This window comes from Aythya ferina (genome assembly GCF_964211825.1).
Source record: "Aythya ferina genome assembly, chromosome: 1".
Classification (NCBI taxonomy): Eukaryota; Metazoa; Chordata; class Aves; order Anseriformes; family Anatidae; genus Aythya; species Aythya ferina.
In genome coordinates this window covers 179,293,326-179,316,235 of record NC_140296.1, presented here as the reverse complement: position 1 = coordinate 179,316,235, position 22,910 = coordinate 179,293,326, and the positions used below count along the sequence as shown (strand labels likewise).

The 22,910-nt window shown below is 37.5% G+C and overlaps 1 protein-coding gene across 9 annotated transcripts in view; it reads right to left on the bottom strand.

Moving 5' to 3' along the window:
* Window positions 1-22,910, bottom strand: part of FOXP2 (forkhead box P2) — a 429,442-nt gene that overhangs the window by 349,522 nt on the left and 57,010 nt on the right. For 7 of the 9 annotated variants that reach the window (XM_084518453.1, XM_084518456.1, XM_084518460.1 and 4 more), the window contains exon 2: window positions 16,732-16,878. The exons of 1 other annotated variant lie outside the window; for it this stretch is intronic. The gene's annotated coding sequence lies outside the window, so the exon portion shown is untranslated. The remainder of the gene's footprint in view (window positions 1-16,731; window positions 16,879-22,910) is intronic. One more of the 9 variants, XM_084518454.1, reaches the window with a different exon arrangement.

The window sequence follows — 22,910 nt, the reverse complement described above, 5'->3', positions numbered from 1 at the left end:
GCAACTTGATTGAAAGTAACCATAGCATGAGAGGATTCCCATTTCTAAGGAAGGTAGGGAGGTGGGAGAATCATAGAATCATTAGGAATTATATAGAATCATTATGAATCATTAGAAGAAGAAGGGAATAAAGTCATTGGAGATTACAGAAGAGGATTTGGATAAATTAATTGGTTGTAAGATCCTCTGAAAGGTATCTTGAAGGAAAGAGGGAGTTCAAGAGAGCTGGAAGTGAAGCCAGTTGATGAATGTCCAACTCCAATGCCTCCAATGTCTGAGTACACTGAAATTTTGCTAGCCTATCATTTATAGCTACTTGTAAGGTTAGTCTTAGGACTGAGTCAGTGAAATTATGAGAGCTAATTTTTATTTTTGAAATGATATTTTTAAAAGGCAAATCAATCTACTGACTAAGATTTCTATCCTGCAGTCCCATTAAGAGTTGCATTACTTCCATAGATAGAACAGTAAACTGCAGTGCAAAGGACACTTAGAGAATTAATTGAAATCCTCTCACAGTCATTAGTATTTTTTCAGAACTTTTAGAGAATAGCTGAAGTTCCAGAATAATGAGAAGGCAAAAAAATCCTGTGCCTGTCTTAAAAAGGTGAAAAAAGAGGAGATAAGGAATAGCAGACTTGTCCAATTAGTTTCAGTTCTTGGAAAATTCTGGAGAAAAACAATGCCAACACGAGTTTTTTTTTCTTTTCTACAGCAGTGAAATAAATACCTGTCAATATAGATTTGTGATGAGCAAAAGCTGGCAAGCCAATTAATTTTCTCCTTCAACAGAAAAATAGTTTGTGAATGGAAAAGAAGCAGCAGATGACATATTTTGACTTCAGTGAGAACTGACAATGTCTCAGAGAACATTCTTATAGAGAGAAGCTAAAGAAACACAGACTAAATGAAACTATTTCAAGGCAAATACAAAACGTGTTCAAAAATTTCATGCAGAGACTACTACTAAAAGCAGAATATTATGAATGGGGCTTAACCATCCTGGTCTAGTGCACTGGGTTTTCTCTATTTCGTAACTCAGATAGTGAACAATCTGTATAGAAACTGCAATTACAACATTCTCAAGTGGTGCTAAGTTTGCACTAGGAAAAGACAGAAAAGCATCAGGAACGGACTACTAACCACATGGAGGTATTATAATTCAGAATAATCTTGGAAAATTACATTGCTGGAGAAAAAATTAGATGAAATTCAGAAAGACCCAAGAAGTGAAGATTTTTATTTTGTGCTATTACATACAAAGTACAAACTGTACTCTTCCTTGACACCATTGTTATTTACTAAGTTTGAAACTCATAAATTATTTTACACCAAAAGAGTTTCAGCATTTTTAACAATAAATTTCTGTCTTCATAATAGCAGTTTTAAACAGCTGATAAAACTTTGTCACCTTTCTAAATGTGTAGTAAATTTTCAGATTAGAGGATCTGTTAAAATTCAAACCTAAACTAAAGGGATATTACATTTAATTAAAGCTGTGTACATATAAAAAAAATAATTTTGAGGAGTTACTAAGAACCATGAATCAGTTCTGAAGCAGCTGAGCTCATGATTACACTAAATCCAGTTTAAAATATGCCATCATTTGATTGTGTGGCATTTAGATGTGGCAACAATAAACTCAAACAGTGTACTGTACTTAGGCCTATGTTTTGAAGTATATCCCATTTTCTTCTCATCCTTCTCCATCAGAACTTTCTCAGTTCTGCATTGTGGTATATATCAGGGCCACAGACATAGTCTTGAAGATGTCAGACATTCGCTTCTGATCATCTCACCATTTGAATGCACTGTGCCACCAACTATTGATTACTCATGCTCAAAACTGGTGGGATAAAGCGACCCAGGACTACCACCCGTATTAGAACACTGATGTAATGGAACATAACTGACATCGTATTTCAGCTTGCTGAGTTATTAACAGTGATCTTTCTGGAGGCATGTGGCCACCTGGAAGACACTCAATTCCCCCTACCTATGTTGCTGAATAAAACCATTGCCTACCCAGCCATTAAGGCTTCAGGCTACCATCAGATTCAACTCCTGTTCCCTGTAGATGCCACTCTTCTACCTTACCTGGTAAATCAATTTTATGCCTAGGCAGCAAGATTAGCAAGGAGTTGCTATCAAAGTGTACCCCAAGTTATGCACTTCATGCTGCATAAGCAATTTTTGGCAGGAATGTCACCATGGAGGAGGAGAGTGGCTCTGATGAGGCCAGAATGCTGTATCCATGCCATCATCCAAGAGAGAATTTTATGTCTTTCCATTGGGCCCACAGAACACTGCCCAGATAGCTGTCATGAGTGCTTCTCACATGAGCAGTCTGCAAAAGCAGTATAGATATAGCTATCACAATTATGCTATATTAACTGAGCAACATTAATGCTGTACTAGAGGCCAACAAGAAAAAATGTGGACTGATGCCTAGTGATTTGAGGAAGCAAAGAATACATTAAATGAATGGTGGCAATTTGCTCTTTATACACTGAGAAATGTATGTGCTTGGTTAATAAAACAGAAAACAGAAAATACACTTTTAAGGAATATACCTACAATATACAGAAGCATGGAAAGTTCAGAAAGATGCATATACTGTAAATATACTTTAGTGAAGAATTTAGGCTAGGCATCTCAGAAGACAATAATAAATATATAAATTGACTAAATTTGAAAAGGAAGCTTCTGAGACCTACATATCTAATATTCATTACTCCATATTATATCATATGAAATATTGGCAAATCTACAGAATGAAAATAAATGGCTATTTTGTTGAGTATTGAATCAAGGACTACCTTCTTAGATGAGATTGTTTCCTTGCATTTCCAAGATCTCATTCTAACCTGATCCTCTATTTGATCTTTTTAATCAGATGATACAGAACATAAAGAAGAACCATATCTCAATGCATTGGCTGTCATGGTATTAAAAACTACAGCTTCTGGATTTCATACTCAGCTTTTTCTTAGATGTCCTCCATTGCTCTGTCCATCTTCGATACATACGCAGTGTGGCCAAACTAATGCTGCTATTGAAACCTAGAATTCTGCATTCCTCAAATGCAGCCTAAACATTGCATCCATAGGTTATTTTTGCATTTAATTTCCTAGGTTCCTTTTACGGAAAAAAAATGAAAAAGTCCTTAAGGCAATATAAGCACTTAATCCAACTCAAATACTAAAGAGGACATAACCTTTTAAATCATCTTAAATATTTACGATGCCATAAGCTCTTAAACTTCCTGGAATACTTAGCCTTCCTTAAAACCTCACAGTACTCAGAGTCCCTAGAGCAACATAAGCACCTAAACTGCTTCAAATCCTTCCAAAGGACACAACCTTTAAACCAACATTTAGGATCTAATTTTTAGAAATATTTTTGTTTCTTCTGGCACAATTCTGCCTGGTTTTGTACACAAATCAGGTGGCTATTTAGTACTATTCACATGCTGCCTTTGACAAAATACTTTAATTTGACGGAAGACATATGCATGGAGAAGACCAAGTGTGCGCTGCCACACTGTGCAAGTCAATATAAGTAATGGAACGAATTCCCTTGGTGTTAAACCTGACCAGCATTTAGCTTCACAGAATTAAAAGTAACAGAAACAGCTTTCAGAGCACTTTGTTCATACATTTAAACAAAGGCATGTGTGATGATAAAGCAAAGAAGTTCATAATATTTCACCATCTGCTACGCTCGATTGCTATGGTAGGAATCCAGAAATCACAATGGCAAACTTGATCTTTGGGTATTTTTAATACTTACCAAAAAGCACGTAAGTCACATTTAAGAACTGTTCAGCTCACATGTACATTATTTCAAGACTCTAAGTCTTTAGGACTGTGTGCCCCCTACTCATTTTCTAGCCTGATTTATCTTTTTAACTACATTGTGAGCTAAGTCACTTTGTTTTCCTTCTCCCTTCAGACAGCTCAAGTCTAGTTATGTCTGGACTGAACAGAAAAACCTTTCAGAATGAAGCAAACTTACACACATAAACTTTAAAGGTAAAGGCCCTTCTCCTTCCAGAATTTCCTGGTTTGGGCTTTTCATGTTTCCTATCACCTAGGAAAGAAATTGTCCTTGTTCCATTCCAAATGATATCTCATTTTTTCTTCAGGAGTGAATGAAGCATTAAGTGAAACATGAGTGCCATAGATGCTCTTGAGCAACTAAGAAAAAGTACAAATACTTGTCGTATTTTTCTTACTTCTGAAATTCATGTGACAGGTAGTAAATGGTTGGTCAGTCATGTTGTTCCTCCTTAGGAAGTAAATACATGTATAACTGTCCATCTTCAGAGCACACTTGAAAACTCACAGTTGCCAGACTTGCACATCAAGCAAGGTCACTGGATGCATTTACAGTTTTTCAAAAATTATTTTTACATGAATCATATGACATTTCAGTAGAAATGCCGTATCCCTCAACAAATACACAATTTGCAATATACAGCTCAAGATTAAAAAAATCTCCATTTTGTCACTGTTTCAACATGTTGAAAATCAGAATGTTTTGGAGTGCTGCTAGAGCTGTATGGCAATAGCTTATGAGTTTTGAAGAGCCTGTATTTATGGCAAACCTTGTAAGCAAACACGTTTTCTTTGTACCTTTACCCTCCTACCAATTAAACCAGTTAATGTTCAAACATTTGATTACCTCACCATATCATAGTTGGTCTAATACCACTGAGAGTTAACGGATGACTAGTGCCTTCCTGCTGTTCAACTAGTCAAATTGTTCTTCCTAAATTGCTACCAACTCTTTTTTTTTTTTTTTTCTCTTTTCCTTTAGTGTCTTTTATATATATTTACAAAGTGGCTATTTCTGTATACCCCATGATACCCAGTTTCACTTATGACCACAAAACACTGTCAACATTTCAGTTGCTAGAGTCAGCATCACTCCTTAAAAAATAATGCAAAAATGTTGAGTAACATAGCATTTATGATGTTGCTCAGTGCCATACTGGGAAGTATAAATAGTGACTGATGGACCAAAATTAAAGGCTTTCATAAGTAAGAACTCATAAATCACAGTTAAACTCCCACTGAAGAATTACAGATACCATTATACAGCAATCTCACTTATAAATAGTGATTAGGACAGAGAAACATCAGAAATACACACAACACAATTAGAAACCTGGGCAGAAAGCAGAGGGACTCTATTCAGAAAAGCAGATTAAATACTTCACCTTGCAAACAATGTGGAGAGTGATACATAATAAAAGAGATGCCCTGTCCAGTGGAGCTACTTCATCAATAGCTGCTGCTATCAGCAACATTCCTTACTATGCGTCATACTAAATTCAACGTTGTATTATATACACATACAGAATTTAAAAATACAAATACACACATACACACACCACAATTTATTACAATATAGAAGATGACAGATTAGAATGAAAAGATGTTCTTTTGTTGTTGTTTTTTTTTTTTTTTTCTTTTGGTATTAGCCTCCTTTTTTTTTTTCCCTAACTATTGCTAAGCAAGCAGTAAGTTCACTACTGCTTCATTTATCATATAAACACAGAAAATGGAGTTGAAAGGGACCTCCCTCCATAGATCACATAATTCTCCTATTTAAGATACCTGCTTTAAATTTCCCTTAGAAATACAAACAGAAAAAGTGAGACCAATTCCAGAACAGACTTTTATGTTACCAGTTCTAGTACACTATCTGAGCCTAAAGTGGCAATATTACATTACTTAAAAAAAAAAAAAAAAAAAAAAGTGATTTTGTTTGTTTGTTTTTAGCAGACCTATCTTTCCGCGATAAGGATCCCCAGAGGTATAGTCTTACCTAAATGAGAAATTGTCTGCATTAGGAAATAATGCAGCTCAACAAGAATGGCTTGTACAGAACAGTTGGAGCCAAGCACTTCACACCCATTCAACTTGTCTTTCAGGACACTTCATTCTGCAGTACTGCATGCTTTTGGTCCTTCTGGTGGAGTACTTCTCCTTGTTTAGCTCTGTCAACAGGAAGGTTGAAAAAGGAACCTAGCTTATCCTGACTTTTCAGAAGCACAGTCCTGATCTGAAATAAAAGACTAACAGAGATGCTTCCTAAGCCCATTAATACTAAGATGATAACCACATTCTGTTCTACATACAAACTACATTATTTTTGTTTCATATGGCAGCGTGTAAAGATTACTTTTGCTTAGGTAAATCTCTACCTTTCCTCTTGTCAGATAACTGAGTATTTCTAGCCATTAGCAGGGGCTCAGCTTCACAACCTACAGCATTAGGAGAAACTCATTTGCAGACAACAGAAGAGCTCTAGGAATTTATCTGTAGGGCTTAACATGGAATTTCTCCAAAGACACAGTAGGTCTCAACTTCAAAATACCCAAACGTTTCTATCTCATCATGAATTTTAGAGGACTTTAGAGTAATGTATGCACATTTTAGAATGATAAATTTCAACATGCACACACTAAATTATTGCAAAATAAATTAAATTAATCTGCAAAATTTTGATCAGAGTCATTGATTTTTGAAGTTGAAAAAACAGAAGTACATCTTCTGTTATCAGGTGGCTTCGAATACTGCACTTGAGACAGTTTCAGATAGTACCCCTGGAGCCCATCTCCCCCATGTTCAACATTTTCATCAAAAACAAGAACTGAAAGATAATAACCTTTTGGGGAAAGGTTGATGACCTCGATTCTGTTCTCAGTAACTGTCTCAGAAATCATTTATCATATCCTGCAAAAATACAGGTATGAGATGCACCCTGAGAATCAAAATACAGCTTAACTGCTCCACTGAGGAACTCCTTCTCCCTAAAAGACCTGATAGCAGACCATTTTTTCCCTTGAGCAAAGATACCAGCTAAAACTGTGTTTCTTTCTCTGTCAGAGTAAAATTATGGGAAGGAGGTGGAGAGAAAGGGGATCACATTTTAGTTTTATTCCACTGATGCTGCTGCCTGTCACTAAAAGATGAAGGGCTGAAATCCCATCAGTCTGGATTTGCAGATCTGAGGATGGAGAATTAGTATTTTTCTGTTTTTGCAGAAAACTCCTTGATGTATGGCTCTATTATTGAATGTTAACAGCTGCAGTTTAAATTACAAATGAGGTTCTATTAGCATAACCCGTACTTGGTTTCTATTTAAAAATATGATTTTAGCCAAAATTGTGTCAGTTGAGAACCTGCATGTTTTCATTTGTTGCTACAGATAAGGAAGAGAAGCAATTCTGTATTTCACTGCCACAAAATATGAGTCTAGAATAGCACAAATATTAAAGAATACTGTTAATACTGGTATCTTCAATAGAAGGGACGATGGATGAATGAATGGTCCTCAGCAATGATTTAGATGTAGCCTTGAAAAGGCAGCAGTACTGAAAAAAAAAAAGGGCATCTTTTACAGTTCTCTCTCCAAACCAATTTTCTAAATAAAATTGTTTTAAAAGCCCTAAATTGCACTGTGGAGTAACTGTGTAACTGTTTAATTAGCTTTGGTTTCTATCATGGATGTTTTCATCAAAATACACCACACAACAGATGGTTTCTGCTCTTATACTTTACAACTACAGTGGTTTGTGACTACTGCCTTGCCCTTGGAAAGCTGTTTGTGTTTTGCGTATCTCGTACTGATGGGTTTAACACATAAAAATATGCTGGTGTTCTGACATATACATAGATCAGTATCAGAAATTATGAATTTGTTATGAATTGGCCAATTTTCAACTGCACTGTGCTTGAACAATTATTTTCTGTACTGTTACGCAGCACTTCACGCTGTACAATCCCACATGTCAACAGTATTCATTTTAGATATATGAAGTTAATTCTTCTCATGCTGAGAACTCAAACACAACATCTGCATCACAGAGCAAAACCCAGGCGTGGACACGATCCCTGTACTGCTCAGAGTGAACTAACTTAAATGACAGGATCTGAAGAGACCCAGAAGTCTGAGACAACCATCGCTGCCATCAGCCAAACAAATTCTGATGACTTCGGTAGAATTTGGATTGGACTGTTTATGCTGGCATTACTGTCTGCCTGTACTAAGTCCATTAATTTCTCTAAACTTTAACATCTTGCTGTCCAAAATACTGACCACAATACATATGACTGAAGCTTTCTGAATTATCTGTGCACAGCAAAAGCACAGTAGCCAACATACTGCAAAAATGATGTATTTCTGTCTTCAACCCAACTCATGATTTAAGTAGTCTAACCAGTACTCTAAGGGGGTTAGGGTGAACATTCATTAATGTTTTCTATGAAGTTCTTTGCAATCCTCAGATGCAATGCAGTGTATTACTATCATATATGTCATGAATTATGCCCCAAAGGATCTCACCATGGTACGTTAACTGTATACAAGAATCCCCTCATTACCATTCAAATGCCTCTACCTCTGAAGCATAACACTACAGCTGTTTACCAGCAGGCAGTAATCCTATAAAAACATTTACCGATCTTATATGAAAAATATTGTGTTCCATTACAAATGCATGTTCCATACCATTTCCAATCCCTGAACAGCTAAATGCCAGGGAACTGCAGCTGCATGCAGAACAACAACAGAGTCTGTAAAACAATCATTTTACCAAAAGGTGTTTGTTTAACTGGCATCCTTATTTAGTTTGCCTCCTATCTTTCACTTCCCTGTATTACAGGAAAGATACCTCAAATTAAAATAATATGATTCCATCTCTCACAAAATCAAAAATGAAGAAAATTGACAGTTAGAATGGGCAGAAAGTCCCATGAATTGATGTTCTCAAATGAGTGACTCAGGAATCCAACCATCCAAAAACTACTGGAGATGAGAGAACATACGTACGCTGAAGAAATGAAGACATGCTCATAAAAACTTTTTCTTCCTTTCTTGCCTGCTTTGTGTCTTCAAACATGATACATATATAGCACATATATGGTTTTATAAAAACTAAGTACATATTCACACTTCCTAAAAATGCCTGCAATAATCAAAATACCTTTCCTATTTCCCTATTTGAAATTTCAAGTTGCCTTTGAATTCTGAGTCAGACCAACAACGTGATGGGTACTTTATGCATTACCTATACTGAATGGGCTTTATCCCCTAGGTAGACAGATATGAACAGAATTTTCTGTTTTCTATTTAATAAATCAATCAATAAATAAATAAAAACTGTTGAGTTAGATGACTGTGCTGGGTACTATTTGCTTTGTTACTTTTACATAATCACACAGGATGGATGAGGTTGGAAGGGACCTCTGAAGATCATGTAGTCCAGCTCCCCTGCTGAGCAGGATCACCTAGAGCATGTTGCACAGGAGGGCATCCAGGCAGGTTTGAAATATCTACAGAGAAGGAGACTCCACAACCCCTCTGGGCAACCTGTTCCAGTGCACTGTCACCCTCACAGTCAAGAAGTGCCCCCTCATATTCAGCCAGAACCTCCCGTGCCTCCGTTTGTGCCCGTTGCCTCTCAATCTCTGCTGAGCATAACTGAAAAGGGACTGGCTCCATCCTCTTGACACCCTTCCTGTATGAAGCCTCCCCTCAGTCTTCTCTTCACCAGGCTAAACAGGCCCAGTTCCCTCAGCTTGTCCTCGTATGACAGATGCTCCAGTCCTCTAATCATCTTTGTAGCCCTCCTCTGGACTCACTCCAGTAGTTTTATGTCCCTCTTGTCCTGGGGAGCCCAGAACTGGACACAATACTCCAGGTGTGGCTTTACCTGGGCTGAGCAGAGAAGGATCACCTCCCTTGACCTGTTGGCAACACTATTCCAAATGCAGCCCAGGATACTGTTGGCCTTATTGGCCCAAGGGCACACTGCTGACTCATGGTTAGCCTGCAGTCCACCAGAACTCCCAGGTCCCTACCTTTGTAGAGCTGCTCTCCAGCAGGTCAACCCCCAGCCTGTACTGGTTCTTGGGGTTATTCCTCCCAATGTGCAGGATCCTGCACTTGCCTTTGTTGAACTTCATGAGGTTCCTCTCAGCTCAACCCTCCAGCCTGTCAAGGTCCTTCTGAATGGCAGCACAGCCCTCTGGGGTATCAACCACTCCTCCCAGCTTTATGTCATCAGCAAACTTGCTGAGGGTGCACTCTGGTCTATTGTCCAGGTCGTTGATGAGTTAAGTTGAACAAGACTAGACCCAGTACTGACCCCTGGGGGACACCTCTAGCTACAGGCCTCCAACTAGACTGCACCACTAAGCACAACCCTCTTTCATTTCAGTTGTTAATGACTTTTTTTAATGGATACTGGTCAGGTGTCTACCCACTGGACCCAGACATTCCCAGCATGTAGGATCTACTCAGTCTGAACTCTGTAATGGGATCAGGACAAAATGTCAATCATGAAATAAAATTTATAGTTCAATACAAATATGCACAGTTCTTCACTACTCAAACATACTCTGTTTAGTGGTACCTTGGCTGAACTGCCCTTTTTGTTTTCTCAGAACTAGGGTCTTTTTGGTGGATTTTTGTGATAATGCATAAAATGCCATTCGAAACTAAACATTCTTAAGGTAGCAGAAGGATAGGAATATTACAAATCCAACTCAAATAAAACCAGACAATCGTGGGAAAAAAAAAATGAAGCCTGTAAAACTTGTATCAACTACATAAAGGGACAGCTTGTCAGCTTCAGTAAAATTCTGCCTATTTACCAGTAACAATCTTGGCCAGCAAGTACTGATATGATTGTATTTCTAAGGAAAATATTTTGACCATGTTTACAGCACATGGCTTACTGATACTGAGATACACGCACTTGTAACTGTTATTTTGAGTATATGAATTAAAGAAAATATGTTAAAAGAATTGATATGAGGTTGCTTCTGCATCTCTGAGCAACTTTCTTTAGGCCAATTTGCCAGTATTTTTTAAAAATCTAATAATAACAAACAAACAAAATTCCTTCCTTTAGACTGTATGAAGATTCCCAGAATCAGAAATTCTCTGTAGGTTTACAATATTACACATACAGTCTGCTACTATGCAAGAGTTACTAAATGTACCACATTTCAAATTAAAAAAAAAAAAAAAAAGATGGAAAACAAAATGAAAGAAACAACCCAGATACAAAAAGAAATATTCAAAAGAAAATTAAGATTGAAAGAAAAATTTTACACACCCCAATGAGGCTAATTAATCAGCCATAAATGAAAGCACAGTAATACTGCTTACTTCAAGCAATTGTGTTATTTCTCCCACAATGGGACAAGCATAATACTAATGTCATCTTTGAAGCATGTTCTTCTGTTGTCTGTAGTTCCCTAACAGTGATGTCAAAAACATCACATGTATGAAATAATTCATATAAGTACAGCTGTCCAAGGTAATCATTCAGTTACATGGTAATGGTACAAAAAGACATCTACTTATAAGTTATGCTAGAATTTCTTTATTGCATGCATATATTCTAACTAAAGTGAAAATCAGAACTTTTTATATTCTTTCTAACACCTTTTAAACCATTCAACTCTTCCACTGCAAGAAAGTTCTTCTCACATACAGCCCTGATTCATGAATAGTCAAACCAATAAAGGTTACCAACTTCACCATACGTTAATATAATATGTTGGGAGACGTAATTACCATCAGTCAAATATAGACAGCATTCTGAATTACTAAAGAAACACATAATACTTCTATACAAATGGAAAACATCATTTAACCACAATCGTATTTAATAGAACAAATTATCAATATGAGTTGATAATAGAGCAATCTTTTTCCAATTGAAGAAAGTCACCTAGTTACTTCCACCTAAAAATCATTTTAAAGCATTTTTTCAACTGTTCTATTACCACCAGATTTTAAAGTCAGTCTTGTATCATAAGCAATATTAAGTGGACAATTTTAGAATCTCATGATACCTCACTTTTAGTATCTTACTTGAAATTAGGTAACAAGAGAGAATTAAAACATTTGCATCTCTCAACCTAGAGACAAGATATAGGAAGAAGAAAATGAAAAATCTATTGGTATTTCATAGTTAATATTAAAAAGGTATTTGAAGAACTTTTTCTTAATGGTTGTGTACAACATCTAAGCAACATGGAAAATGTCCTATTAATAATCTTTTATATAACACTGAAATACACAAAGAAACACATCATTTCAGAAATAATTTTGTTTAGTCACCTGAAAGTGGGATATTTTTGTCAACGTCAGTGTTAACATTCCCACCTCTTAACTCTCATATTCCATCACAAGAGATGGAATTGATCTGCCTTAACTTTTCATAGAAAAGTTAGATGTCTAAATATGTGCTTATCACCTTAAGCTTCCATTATTGTCATTGTCATTCCCATATATGTCATTGTCAACAGCCATCTCCAAAGGTGGATTCTTCTCATCTTAACACAGACATAAAACGAGGCTGGGTGACTCTCCTCTTGAAGCATCCATCTTCATTGCCTAAAGATATCTACAGTGACTAGCTCAGACTTGGAACACCAAGCTTCCTAGATGGCTAAAATTGGGAAAAAATAATTCCACTCTTGATATCATTCTCAAAGAGTATATGGGCAAAATAAGCACAAGATACAGAAAGAATTCTTAATAAGCATAAAAATAAAAATATGCTGTCCCAGAAAAATGCAAAAAACAAGTCCCTTTTGTGAAAATAACATGGGATCTGTACATTTGAAATGTCATATAGCGTTTGATCTCCACTCCGGGACAGACTCAATCATTTCTAGAAGCTTAAGAATACAGTGTATTTTGAGAATATGCTGACAAAGTAATATGCCTCTTCTGATTATGAGTAAGCACCAATTTGCAAAAGCTTATAATTCAATGCAATACTTCAATGATAGACATTCGGAGGCATTGCAAAAGGCACATCTTATAAACCATTGAAGCTTTGCTCTTGAATTTCAAGCCCTTCCTCAAAATCAAAGAAAAGTGTTCATAGAATTCATAGAATCACAGAATATCCTCAGTTGTCAAGGCCCCCACAAGAATCATCAAGTCCAACTCCTGGCTCCATACAGGACTCCCCAAAAATCCGACCCTATGCCTGAGAGTGTTGTCCAAACACTTCGTGAACTGCAGGCTCGGTGCCATGACTACTGTCCTGGGGAGCCTGTCCCAGTGCCTGACCACCCTCTGGGTGCAGAACCTTTCCCTAACCCCCAGCCTGACCCTCCTCTGTCCCAGCTCCATGCCGTTCCCTCAGGTCCTGTCACTGTCCCCAGAGAGCAGAGCTCAGCGCCTGCCCATCCACTCCCCTCATGAGGCAGCTGCAGGCCGCCATGAGGCCTCCCCTCAGTCTCCTCTTCTCTGGGCTAAACAAACCAAGGGACCTCAGCTGCTCCTCATGCGTCTTGCCTTCTAGACCTTTCACCATCTTTGTAGGCTTCATTTGGACACTGTCTGGTGTTTTATGTCCTTCTTATATTGTGTTGCCCAAAACTGCACACAATAAAGCTGGTGAACCTGCACCAGCTCAGAGTAGAGTAGGACAGTCACTTCCCTTGACCTGCTAGCAATGCTGTGCTTGGTGCACCCCAGAGTATGGTTGGCTGCTAGGGCATACTGCTGGCTCACATTCAACTTGCTGTCAACCAGAACCCCTAGATCCCTTTCTGTGGGGCTGCTCTCCAGCCTCTCAATCCTCAAACTGTATACCTATGGTTGCCCTGTCCCAGATAGAGAATCTGACACTTGATCTTGTTGAACATCATATAGTTGTTGATTGCCAAGCCCTCTAATTTGTTGAGATCTCAAGATCTGTCAAGAGTTACTAGACCTTTTTTTAGAATTGACTTTTTTTTCCTCTTCCTCAGAAATGATATATCTCACAGAAGATCTTGCAAAAAGCCTACAGCAAAACTGTGGATGGGAAATGTGTGCAAAACTAATCCAAGCTGAAATTTAAGAAAATATAAATTTAAATAAATAGTTCTTTTTCCTAATTGCCTCTGACTAGACTTCAGAAAGAGATATTTCTGTTGTGGACTACTAGATCTCTTCTCTAAAGCTTTGTCCCTACTTTTATCTATTTTTTTCAAACACAAAATGATATTAAAATGTATCTTCCATTCCATGCATCAAATAAAAAAGCTTTGCTTTTTAAACACATAAAATCCACACCACGTTACCGTCCTTCTAATTGCGGTGCTAATTCACAGCTAAAAATTACTCTCACAGACTTCAATCTGATTTTCTTAGTTATACTTGCAAGTCTTTAAATATAATTTAACACATTTCAGAAAGCTCTCAACTTCGACAATCTCTCATCTTTTACAAAAACTTCAGTAAAGCCCTAAAGTGCTAAATACAGCAAAACCGGAAAAATACAAAAAAAGAAATTTTAGTACATCACAAACTAAAACCTGTGTGATTTTGCTTACCTATAAATATTCCCAGAATCATAGAATATCTGATGATGTAAGGGACCTCAGGAAATGATTTAAATCCTTGCTCAAACAGGGCCAGCTAGAATAGATTGCTTGTTGCTATATCCCACTTGGTTTTGTGTATCATCAAAGATGGAGACTCCACAGCCTCGTGTAGTCTCCACGACCCCTTTGAGCAACTTGTTCCAGTATTTGACCACCCTCACGGAAAAGAAGCATCTTCTTATGTTTAAATAAAATTTTCAGTATTTTGTGTGTTCCCGTTGCTTCTCATCCTGTCACCCATAGAACAAAACAGAACAGAACAGAACAGAACAGAACAGAATGGAATAGCCCAGTTGGAAGGGACCTTCAAAGGTCGTTGAGTCCACCTGCCTGACCACTTCTGGGCTCACCAAAAGTTAAAGCATATTAATAAGGGCATTGTCCAAACGCCCAAAATGACAGGCATGGGATATCAACTACCTTTCTAGGAAAGCTGTTCCAGTGTTTGGCCACCCTCATGGTAAACAAATTTTTCCTAATGCCCAGTCTAAACTTCCCCTGGTGCAGTTTTGTGCTGTTCTCACGCATTCTGTCATCCATTACCAGGGAGCAGAGATGGGCACCTCCCTCTCCATTTCCCTTCTCAGGAAGCTGCAGAAAGCAATGAGGTCGCCTCTCAACATCCTTTTCTCCAGACTAGACAACCCAAGTGTCCTCAGCCTCTCCTCATAGGACATGGCCTACAGCCCTTTTACCAGCTTTGTTGCCCTCCTCTGGACACTTTCAAGGTCCTTAACATCCTTGTTACATTGTGGAGCCCATAAGATTCAAGGTGAGGCTGCACCAACAAGAAATATAGCAAGAAAATCACCTTATTTGACTGGCTGGCTATGCTGTGTTTAATGCACCCAAAGATGTGGTTTGCCCTCTCGGCTACCAGGGCACACTGCTGGTTCATACTGAGCCTGCTGTCAACCAGCACCCCCAGATTCCATTCTGCTGAACTGATGTCCAGCCATGCATTTCCCGGTTTGTAACTGTCTGGCATTACTCAGTCCCAGGTACAGAACATGGCAGTTTCTTTGTTAAACTTCATGCTGTTAATGGTTGTCTTCTTTACACCTTTCCATCAAGTGTTTTATATCAGAATAAAATGTTATTCAGTATTTGTTGTTCAGCAAAGTGGTGTCTAAATTAGTACATATAATCATATAATATTACCCAGCTCATAGATAATGCTTGACAAAATCAGACAAGCATTTTCAAGATTCAGGAATTATGTATGTATATACAGATTATATAGTATCATGTCTATACTATAAATTACTACAAGACATCTATCTACTTACTAGACATTCATGACCATTTCCTAGTTTTGGAGATCTGAAATGTAAATTATAAATTATGTAAAAAAATCTTCATTATCACAGTGTGAAATACACAACAAAACCTAAGTTCTTCATTAGATAATAAATAAAGGTGGATCACTCAAGTTTTTCCACTCTTAGAAATGGTGAAGCACTAACAACTTCTACAAGGCCTGACATTACAGCTCACCAAGCAATTTAAGCTGCAGAAACTAGAGCAGCTGCCAAAAGAATCTATTGTGCCCTCCCCCACACTTTTGGCTGCTAATTTCCATCCCCATTACCCTTTGTACCAGTTGCAGCCCTTGGACAGCCATATGTGAGAAGGCTGGGATAAATCCAGCTGAAAACAAAACCATACAAATAATTGGTTATTTTCAGCCAGCTCCATTCTCCAGATTTATTTGTCACATAGCCACGTAAACAGCTACACATGATGAGGGAGAACAGCAACACAGGGATGGAAAAAGAATCTGGAAGTGCTTCTTATGCAGCTGTACCATGTTAAAGTGTTCAATGAATACTTTGGCTAAAACTGATCTGTCAGTGGAGAGACTCAAGCTATTGAAGGAGTCATACTAAATTCCCTTTACATTACTTTTAGGATGAGATGGGTTGGCCTCTGGAGATGCCTGCTTCTCTCCTGAATGTTAGCAGAAATTTACATGACTGAGATGTAGCAGCTTAGTTTCCACATGCCTAAATTAACTCAGATCTAGATGAGTAGAAAAGGGTAGAAAACCATGTTTCTGACTCTTTCCGCACTTCATTTCCATTAACAATTTTCATATGTGAAAAAAAAAAAAATAAGAATTATAGAATAGATTACCATCACACAAATATAGGAGGAGTATGCATTTTCTGGATGTTCTGCAAAACTTTTTCTAAACCATATTTTACATCTATAAGCAATAAATTTCAGTGACATGGGACTGTGTTCCATGTACAAAGCACAAAATTCCCCAGTAGAGACAGTTACAACTGCAGCTCCATTATAAATCACTTACATTTCTTTGGAGTCACTTAGTCACCTTGCTGGGTTGTAGAAAGGAACAGTCTTTTCCTCTTTGCTGAAGCTGGTTCTCCTTCCAGACGTGCCTTTCACTTCTATGGCAAATAAGGACAAAAGGTCCTTAGCTTTCACTTAAAATTATCTACAGGTAAAAAAGGAAACAAATACAGTAAATACAAGCCTCCATATTGTGTTTTAAGGTAAGGTATTGCAATCACTTCTTTGAAACACACTTCACTACTTTTACAGGGTCATATTCTTATATACTTATGTACTGCATACCTTTGAAGAAATTCCACATTTTACATCTTTCTGTATACCAAGCATCAAAAGTAGTTACTACTCCTAGTGTAGTTGCTTACTCCACTCCTGGGATTTGCAGTAACAAGATTATGTTACTCTAAAAAGCCTAAGTACACAAATTGAAAGATAATTTCCTATTATTGATTAGTTATTTTGCAACACCAAGAAGTCTTGCATACTTTTGGCAGGGTTCATGCAGGCAATCACAATTTGCTGAACACAGGTTCAATGGAAACTATCTTGGTTACCCATTACTGGCAAAAATTCTGATCTGAATTTTCTATTAAGCAAAACAGCTCTGTATTGCACTGCATCTCAGAAAGTGACACCTTGGCTTTGGAATGGATAGCTCAATGAAAATGTAAATCACCACTCTGCCAGCCAATACAGCACATCAAATGCTAAAAATTACTGGGAAAGGAATAAAAAACACATAACACATCACCTTCTTCTGCATCAAGCCCCATCTTGAAAAGCCTGCTCTTTTCTGGTGCTCAGAGCAGAGAAGAGCACAAGGTTCAGAGAAGAAAACATACATGATCAAAGGCTTAGAATAGTTTCTGGATGAGGAACAATTCTGTACACCACAACTATTCACATTAGAAAATAGACAACTTCAGGGATGATATGACAGCAAAGTACAGCAGCCTGAAGAAGATGGAGAGATTGCACAGAGATCATCTCTTCCCTATTTGAATGCAAGAACTGACTAGTAAAGCTCAGGTTCAACAAAATACGCAGAAACATCTCCATGAAACAGGTAACAGACCTGCAAACTTCTTCACAAGGATGCTGTTGATGCAAGGAGTTTTCAAAGAGAAAAGTGGAATTATCTTTGGAAGAGAACCTTCACTGGAGATTCTTATATCCATTTCAGAATGGAATGGAATGGGATTCACCACACAAGAAACACAGTCTAGTCTAACTAATACTGAATGTACAGGTTAGATCCTTTTGAACTGCAAACTGAATTCCCACTGTTTTCTGTATTTACATGCTTTTGATTGACTTTTCCAAAATAGCCACTCCATAGAAAAAAAAAAAATCAAATGAGGTAGTAAAGTCTTGCTGTAAAGCAATTTTTTTGTAGCCTTCCTCTCCCTTGTCCACAGTTCCAAAGCATCCAGGGCAGGGTGCCACAAAGCAAGGTTCTGCTTATGAAGGTTTTTGACAGTTCCCTCCATATGTCTGAATATGCAACTTCATCCATGGGTTCCAACCCAGTTCAACATGTATAAATGGAGGTCATAAGCATCTGCATGTCCCAAATTTCATCTGGAACAAAACCTTAAAAATCATATACTCTGTACTCCAGTATCTCCTTTTTTTTTTTTTTTTTTGCTTTTATCTCTAGGATACAGCAGTGTTTTTGCTTTATTTTGGGTAAGTGCAGATCAATTAAAATTCCTTCAGGGACGCCTTCTGATCCAGCGGAATGTGAATGACTGTCATCAGGAGCAAACACTTTTTGCTGTCTCAGAATGGCATGCCACTTTTGAGAAAAAAACTCTCTTAATTAATTCATCCATACCCACCAGGTATACCAAAGGAATATAACCAGTCCTTTCTCTTGTCTTGCTAGATACTGGTATCTGTACCTGTGAACTGAGTATCCAGATATGGAGAGTTATGCATTGACATGTTATATGATGAAGCAGCCTACACTAGCATATAAACACACCAGGACAAAAATAACCTTGTTCAGACATCAGTATGCAACTAAAGTTCCTTTTGCAAAATGCACAGATTAATAGCCTAATGTTTCACACAAAAATTTTGTTTGCTCAAAATCTATGCATAGACCTATTAACATTCTTTTCAGACCTCACAATGAGGAATTTGAATTACTGCTGCTTTTTTTTTTTTTTTTTGTCAGCTTGATATATCAGATCAAAGTATGTTTAGTGTTCTATCTACTCCCCCTCATCACTTCTACACTCTGCAAAAGAAGAGGCTGCTATGATGTTTGCTGTTATGTTTGCTTCTGCAGCTCAAATGGCTACACTGAAGATGGAACAAAAATCACTGTGCAGCATGCTAATAATGATCAAAGACCCATGTACTACTGGCCTATAGCAACAATTTAGGCCACCTCTCCCTCTACCATTTGTCCGACTTCTCTATTTAGAATGTAAAATCTTAAGGGTAGGATTATAACTCATCCAGCTCAAAAGGAATCTAAGTTTTGTTTGATATCCTGCATGTCACTGTAATACTAACTACAAATAAGAGCAAGCAGTACCAAGCAAGAACTGAGTGTCTTAGAACTGATATATGATCAAAGACAAGTTTCTCACAAAATTCCAAAATTTAGTGGACTAAAGGCATACTACTGCATAGTAAAATAGTAAAATACTATTGCAGGATAAACACTTTAAAAGCAATCTGATACAAATAACAATTCATAATTATCGTAACTCCTACTACAACACTAGGAAAGATAAAGCATAAGCGTGTCTTACAAGACAGATACCTACTGGTTGACAAATAGAAGCAAAAATTCTCACTCTTTCCATATACGGTTTTAAGTTGCAATTAAAAAGTTTACAAGATCTTCCCACTAATGTGATCTTGGCTCTCTCATACAAATGCCCTTAAAGAGGGGAAAGCTGATATGCAATTACTTCAATTGCAAGTGCTGGGAATCAACTGTTACCCAAAAATTGGGTAAACCAAGAATGCTTTTTTTTTCCCCATTTGTTATACAACCCCTTTGGAAGATTAGATGAAGATTCATGCTTGCTTTAAGAATGTATTCCGTATATTCCCTAATTCAATTATACTCCTGATGGAAATATACTTGTTTCAAAGATATAAGAAGGTATTTTAACATGAAGAATTTCGTAGCTTGTGTTTTCAATTTCTGAAACAACCTAGTGATACAAGTAACCTATAGGATTAAAGACACATATTAATTTTGAGCATTAAAAGCTACACTTTTGCATAAACTCATACCATTTCCATAAGTTACATAAGACACAAATTGAAAACTATAACAGTAATGTGAGCTTTGCTTTGCTGTTTTGAGACTTTTTTGGCCATTGATAAAAGCCACAGCTGCATTACAAAACATTGTTAAAATACTTTATCCCATGACTGGCAGGTATTTTTACAGAGTATATTACAGAAAAACGTGCTAGAGGAAAAAGTATTTGAGGACTCTTTAACGAAGTTTCCCAATTATTTTGGGAATATTTATCTTATTTATAAAAAATCCAGTGGCTCAGGCCTCTGACTAAATATGCTACAAAATTCCATTTTTGTACATAAGCATTCTACAATTTTACTTTCAATATCTATAGACTATTGGATGAAACTAAGTAAAAGACTAATGCTGGATTTAGGCTGAAACCATATCATATAAACAACCAAGCACTGGATTGGTTTAAGATTGAATAATATTTACTCTATTATGTAATTGTATAGTCAGTCTAACGTATTATTACAATCATGTGTCTTTACTGTGGTGTTTATCTAAAAGCCTTACCCAGAAATCTTATCTCACAAAAACATAAACTCACAAAAACAATCACTGTTTTGCTAGTAAACTTTGGAACCTCTGTTAAGAACTATGTATTAAAATACAGCAACAAAAGAAACAAATATATCTGCGGAAAGGTCCCTTTGAGCTAATCTCCAGTATAATTGTCCTAATCTGGAAACAGCATAAGGAATAAACAAGAGATCAATCATGATATGAAGAATTAAAGAAATGAAGTTATTATATTGCAAACTTCCCTAAATGTTGTGCTGTTAAACTGAATGAAGTTGTTTGGTTTGTCTGCAATTGAAGGGAGATTAATATGCTGTGATCAAAAAAGCAATGCTTCAGAAAACCTCAGAGTTGGCATTACTTCTTTTCCATTACATATTGAAAAGAGAAAGATGGGACAAATGATCTATCTACATGTAAAGTGACCTAACACTAGCACCCGGGTATCACTGCCTTTAAGATAATATTAAGATAATATTCCCTATACATTGATACACATCTTTTGCAGAAAGTTAAAAATATGAAACATTTTCTAATTTAGACTTCTCATCAGTTGTACACTACAGTCTTCCTCTTCTGGATTTGGATAGACATGAAGATAGAGAAACATTCCTCATGTTTCTCTTGCAGTTTTATTTGTCTTAAGTTATATTGACCAGAAGTAAAACCTGAAGCTGAATCATAAGAAGATGCACTGGTATGAAACCACAGGTAACACCTACGTCTAAATAACTGTTTGCATGGTCAGCTGTTTGTCATGCCAATGTAAATTCCCCATATGAAACAGGATAAAAGACAAAGGCTAACTAGCTATATCAGGCAATCTGCCAACAAAGGTATAACACTGGCTTTGGGACAATCAGATGGAATACACAGTGAACAGTTATTAAGCTAACATCCAAGCTTGGGCGGATTAAACAGATAGTAGCAACCTTGTGTAGTAGGAATTGTGGCAAATATGGCTGGGAATATTTTTCTTCAACAATCCCCCGGTGGGAAGTGTGCCACCTACTTTCTCTGTTACTCCTTCCAGCTCTGTCTGCCCTTCTCATTTCAGCCTAAGGTTGCCATTCCGTACAGGGATCTAGCAGGGATCTTAGCATCTAAAGACGTGAAGGCCAAGCAGATAGGTGTCATTCTAGAAATGCAACGCCACACAAAATTTTCTACGTTAGGGATTTGCAGCTGGTACTGGTACTGACAAGCCTATAGGTGAAATGCAAGTTTCATTTATTATCCCACCTCATTTCTAAATGGTTTTGATACTGATTACTGAGAGATCACTCATCTGCACACAATACTTTCACACTACTGCAGCAGCCCTAAAACAGAATGGTGCAAAAGGTTTTGATATGAAGGAGGAAATGTGAGAAATTCCATAAAACTTTTCATACTTTTTTTTTTTTATCCTTTTCTCCTTTCCCTCTTTCTTTTGCCTCCCACTCTCCTTTTTGCCTCAAATTCTCTCCCTTCCCGCAGCATAATTTGTAAAGAACATCACACTTGCTGGGAGCCAGAAGGGACAGCAGCACAAGAGGCAAGCATTCAATGACAGCCGAGATGCCTACTTGTCACCTGGGGCAATGCTGGGACATGGAAAGGGCTTGGGCTGGATGGAACAAGGGTCAGAGATGCTGAAGCCAAAGGTACAAGGGCATGAGATTTGTAAAACAGACTAGGATTGCTAAACTTTGGGGATAGGCCAGATATTTATCTGAGGGAAGCAGATAATGATTTAAATTGTTACACAAAACAAGGGAGGCCTAATCTAAAAATGTGTGAAGCAGTGTACTTAGGGACTTGCTCTTGTGGTTCTACCTGTTTGCTACTGGGAGATGTAAGCAGGAAGACCTTCCTGTGATATCTTCAAATCCAAAATTAGCTTTCTGAACTTTGGCAGATTGGAATGTAATTAAACATTCAAATACACTGTGGAGTTTTCCAAGAGAGTTTGATTTATTTTATTGTCTTTGCCATATTGGCTGGTAGATACTCACTTCACAAAGTAGTTCAAGTCACCTTTTTTGCATCACCCATTTCATTTTATACATACAGAGCAGGAATTGGTTCTGGAGGATAATGGCAAGATTTCCGGGCAGGATGCAGCTGCAGAACAACTTAAGCCAATCTAAACTGGCTGAAACAGCCCTAACTTCCCTCACCTTCCTCTTCAGCTCCAGTGCAGACTCCTACTCTTTCCTTGTGCTGACTTGGACACTTGAGCAATTGCAAGGTGAGACAGGCCAGGGAGCTAAATCACTTTAAAGCAGTCCTGCAAAGAAAGTGATTAACTTCTGGCCAAAACTGGGACATTCCTGCTGGTGCAAGATGAGATATGGCCCTGGATGAAGATGTGACCGCACAGTCATGATGCAGTT